At 39.8% G+C, this 5,249-nt stretch overlaps 1 non-coding gene across 1 annotated transcript; it reads left to right on the top strand.

Moving 5' to 3' along the window:
- Window positions 1-1,790: 1,790 nt before the first annotated feature.
- Window positions 1,791-1,893, top strand: LOC149828528 (small nucleolar RNA R71). The gene has a single exon (XR_016434535.1). It is a non-coding gene; the product is annotated as a small nucleolar RNA R71 (small nucleolar RNA).
- Window positions 1,894-5,249: the final 3,356 nt, after the last annotated feature.

Here is a 5,249-nt window from a genome sequence, read left to right as displayed (position 1 = left end):
CTCCTGCTGGTCCCATTGCGGCATTGAAAATATTCAGCTTTACCTTTCGATTGCCGAATGAGAGATCCATGGCTCCGGTCCTACAGTTGATGCACGCATTGGCAGTCGCCAAGAATGGTCTGCCTAAAATAATCGGAGTCTGGTGCTGGCTATCCACTCCTTCCATATCAAGAATAATGAAATCGACTGGAAAATAAAAGTCATCCACCTTAACTAGCACGTCCTCCAAGACACCTCTCGGTACCTTGACGGAACGATCTGCCAGCTGCAGTGTAATTGGAGTCGATCTCATCTCTCCTAGCCCGAAAGAATCAAAGAAATATCCGGGCAGAATGTTCACGCTTGCTCCAAGATCGAGCAATGCTCGTTCTATCCGGATGTTCCCTATAGTACAAGCAATGATAGGGGCTCCAGGGTCCTTGAGCTTTGGTGGTGTCTGATGCTGAAGTACTGAACTCACCTGCTCAGTCAGATGGACCCTGTTAGGAACTCGCTCTCTAGATTTACGCTTCAGCGTACATAGTTCCTTCACGAATTTGGCATATGTCGGCACCTGCTGAATAGCATCGAGCAAAGGTAGGTTGATCTGCACATGCTTGAAGATGTCAAGCATGTCCTGGATCTTCGCACCTTGCTTCCCTCTATATCCAGGAGACTCTAATGCTTTGGGATAGGGTGGTGGGGGAATATACTCTGATGGTTCCTCCTCTTTGTGAGAAGGCTCACTCCTATTCTTCTTCTTCTTCTTCTCTGAGGATGAAGATGATGAAGATGGTGAAGATGATGATGATTGAGCCGACGTAGGTGAAACAATGGTCTCTGGCTCCTCTATCCTCTCTCTACTCTCTCGCTCTCTGCTCTCGACGTGATACTCACGTCCACTCCTCAAGGCCATAACTGATTTAGCCTGCTGCTGTGTCTCGGTATGAAATAGGCCTCCAGTCATCTGGTCCTTACCCTTCGGGTTCATGACAGCCTGACTCGGCAATGTACCCTCGGGTCTCCTACTAATAGCCTCAGCTAACTGTCCCATTTGCGACTCTAACTTCGCAATGGACTGCGTATGCGAGCTCAAAATCTGGCTACACTTCTCGAAGGAGTTCTGATTAGTGGTTTTCACCTCTTGGAATGCCTGGAGAAGTCTCTCCTCAAAAGATGTCTGCGGGGCAGACTCCTGCTGAATCGGGGGAGTAACAGAAGAAGAAGAAGACTGAGCATAGTTCGGTCTTTGAAATGACTGAGTAAAAGATGGTTGCCGAACTGGCTGAGAGGATGTAGGCATCTGCATGGAAGACTGTGGATTCTTCCATGAAAAATTGGGATGGTTACACCAACCCGGATTGTATGTCGATGAAAATGGGTTATTCGGCGGTCTGACGTAACCCTGAGCTGCCTGAACTTGTTCTTGAACAAATTCAGGGTACTGAGCTGCCGAAGGGCACTCAGTGATCTCGTGTGCCGGACTAGCATAAAGAGTACACACCTGCTGTGTAGTGGATGGTCCTGAAAGAAGCTGATCCAACTTCTGAGCAATCTTGTCTACCTTGCACTGTAGTGCAGTAGATGGACCAACTTCAAGAACACCAGCTTTCTTCTGAATGCTGGGTGTGGCTCTATCAGAATGAGAGCTCGAAGCATGCTGGAGAGAATTCTCGGCTAATGTATCAAATAGTCTCCATGCTTCGTCCTCGCTCTTCAGCATGAATGTCCCTCCACATGAAGAGTCGATCATCTGACGATTCTTGTCAGACAATCCATCATAGAAGCTCTGCACCAGTTGCCATTTCGGCACCTGATGATGGGGACATTTCCTGAGGAGATCCTTCATTCTCTCCCAGGTCTCATCAAAGCGCTCACCATCTAGCTCTGAAAAGCTAGTGATGGCTCTACGATATTGGTTCGTGCGACCAATGGGAAAGTATTTCCGAAGAAACTCCTGTTGCAACTGATCCCAGGACTCTATTTCTACAGAATCTAAGGACTTTAGCCAATACTTGGCTTTGTCCTTCAATGAAAAGGGGAATAGAGTCAACCTCAACGCATCATCATCGAAATTCTGTATCTTAACAGTAGAACAGATTTCGAGGAATTCATCTAAGTGTCGGTAGGGATCCTTATGACTAAGGCCATAAAAGGATGGAAGCATTTGAATAATGCTGGCCTTAATCTCATAATATGGCGCTCCTACATCGGGTCTCCGAATGCAGGATGCCTGAACATAGTCTGTGGGAATGAAGTATTCCCGCAGAGGGCGTGAAAGAACTGGGGGTGGAGGTGGAGGATCCATGTCAGCCATTGTTGCCGAATTTCGATGAGAATGTAAAATTCTCTCTGGGTTGTCAACAAATGTGTGTAATGGGGTTCCTAGACCTCCTCGACCCTGCATACACTGGTGCTAAGACCAGATGTAAGCAAACGACCTAACTCTAAATCTAAACTACACAGGTACTAAAATGTAAATAATACAAAATAAACAACTACTAAACAAATATGCTAAACTAATTATGTCAGAATGATCTAACTAAGTAAATGAAATAACAAATTAAACTACTCTAAAGCACTGAAAAGATAAATACAGGAAATCACAAACTAAGTTTTTCTAAAACCCACCTGTCTAATCGCTCCTTGCAGAATGAATTTCAAGTGAATCCTAAAAAGACAGAACGTGAATCCTATATTTACTGACTATGTTAATCCTATATTCACTTACTAATCCTACTAACTAAAAATAAAACAACTAATTAACTAAAACTGATTAATAAATCAAACTCTAAGAAATAAAGTAATTAATTCGCCGTTCCCCGGCAATGGCGCCAAAATTTGGTTGATATTTTGAGATGCTCTTTTTAAAACAATTTTTTTCAATAAAGCCTTGGAAAATCGTCAACCAAAAATTTTAAAAACCGACTTTCCACCAAGTGGTAAGTACGGGTCGAATCCACAGGGAACAGAAATTAAACACAATATTTCTATAAAATTCAATTTATTAATGCCAAATGTCAACCTACAATTACAAAGTTAATACAACTACAATTAAACACTAAAAGAAAAGTAAACAAGCAATCAGTCTTCTGCTCCACGCCAAGGGTATTTCCGTCTTTTCGCCACTTAAAGAATCTTCTCACTTGGACAATACCCCTGGGACACTAATTATGTTTTTCAACCTGAAAATGCAGAAAAATACAAAGTTAGTTTCTATTCTAATAATGAAAACAATAACTAAAACTATTTCTAATTTTACGGAAATTGTAAAACAAATACTATTTATCAAGCAAAAATTAAATAAAATACTAAATTAATGCTAAAATTAACCAATTTAACTCTACTAATGCTGTATGATGATGATGCAACTCCTAAAATGCAGAAACTACTAAAAACAAATCTAAAAGGCCGAAACTAAGAAAATTACGAAACTGCCCCTAACTAGTGTAAAATAGCATTCTGATAGGTTATCGGAAAACCACTGTTTGACAGGGAAAACGAGGTCCGATTTTCCCGAATTTTGTTCTGTTCTGCAACTGATAGATTGAACAAAACGACAGTTTTTACAGAATTGAAAAACAGTATCTGGAACTCCAGATATAAGCGTTTCAAATCTGGGAAAAATCAGGATATCGCCAGTCCTGTAATTTAAAATCCAGAAAAAGCGGTTTTCGCAAAACGCTTAAAAGTCAGACCAAATCAACTCCGAATGAGCTGAAATTTGGTCTGCAGTTAAATAACACGTCAATAAAGTGAATAGAAGAAAAAAATTTGGAAAACACAGAATTTTTGCACAGAAAATAATGCTGTTGCAACAGGGCAAAAATCTGGTTTTTATTTGAGTGCACTATTCACTTTATGAACCTATGTAAACACTATCAAATGCAATCTACACCTAGTGAAATCTAAATGACACTGTATAATAGTGTATATGCAGATGATAATTATGAATATACTAAATGCACGACGAACAAAACACGACAAGCAATTTATGACTAGAACTACGTTAACTAACAATGGAAATGCAACTATGCTAAATAATAAAATACAATCTAACTACTAAGTTAACTAATATCTAACTATCATTCAAACCACAACAAAACACATTTCACACATACTAAACAAATACGCTATACGTACACACACTTCTACACTAAAACTAAATTAGATAAATAAACTAATTAGTATAGAAATCAAAAGAAATAATACTAAATGAACTTACTTCACTAAAGAACAAAGGTTAAGGTTAGGGTTCACTCGGTTGACTCGACTATGATCGGTTTTGGCTTGAGTAGGTTCGGATTGGGTTTGGATGCACTCGGATGGGATTAGGTAGGCTCGATTTTGACTAGGTTGAAAGAGATAGGCTCGAGCTAAGGTTGACTCGACCTCAGGTTGGTCTTGACTTTGACTTAGACTAGGTTAGGGTTTGACTTAGTCTTGACTAGGGCTAGGTCTAGGTCTTGGACTTAGGCTTATTAGGACTAGGTTGAACTCGGTTTATGGTTGACTTAGTCAACTAGGTTCGAGTTGACTTAGGTCCAACTAAGCTCGACTCAACTGAGATTTGACTAGGCTCAAATGGGGTAAGGTAAGCTCGGTTAACTCAAACTAAGGTTGACTTGACTAGACTCAAGTAGGTTGAACTAGGTTTGCCTCGACCTAGGCTCGATTTTGGTTAGGTCTAGGTCTTGGACTAGGTTGACTGGGGTCGGTTAGAAGGATAGGCACCCAATAACAAAATCAAAGATAATTTTGGAAATGGAGAAGTCCAAAAATCGTCCTTTTTAATGGGGAGTTACAACCTTAAAGAGCTTTTAAATCCCCTTGGGAAACAAGGAGTAATGCTATTTCCAAAACCAAGGTGAGGGAAAGCCTTTAATTGCAATTAATTCCTTTTTGAGAAGCCAAATCGTCCAACCTAGATAATCACACGATTTTAGCTTTCCAACCAAGAATTTAGGTGCAATTACTTCTTTCTTGAATTCATACACCTCCTTTGGAAATTTAATTAATTTTCAAATTGGCTTTTAAAATCTCAATTTGTAACTCCATATTAATAGGCACTCAAGAATTAAATCTTTCTTCAAATAGTCCACACGATTTTTGAAACTTATCTTTTTCCAAAAACTTTCCACATTTCAATGCATTAATTGTTTCTCCTCTCAAAAATCGTCAACTCTAAAAATGGATACACTTTCTAAAAAGAAGTAAATCTACCTAGGGAATAAAAGGAATTAAAGAGAAAAACGATTTCCTAAGAGTTT

Source organism: Nuphar pumila, chromosome 9, assembly GCF_984573655.1.
Source record: "Nuphar pumila chromosome 9, dmNupPumi1.hap1.1, whole genome shotgun sequence".
In the NCBI taxonomy this organism is placed as follows: domain Eukaryota; kingdom Viridiplantae; phylum Streptophyta; class Magnoliopsida; order Nymphaeales; family Nymphaeaceae; genus Nuphar; species Nuphar pumila.
The sequence above is the reverse complement of the archived record's forward strand: the minus strand, read 5'-3'. Positions and strand labels throughout refer to the sequence as shown.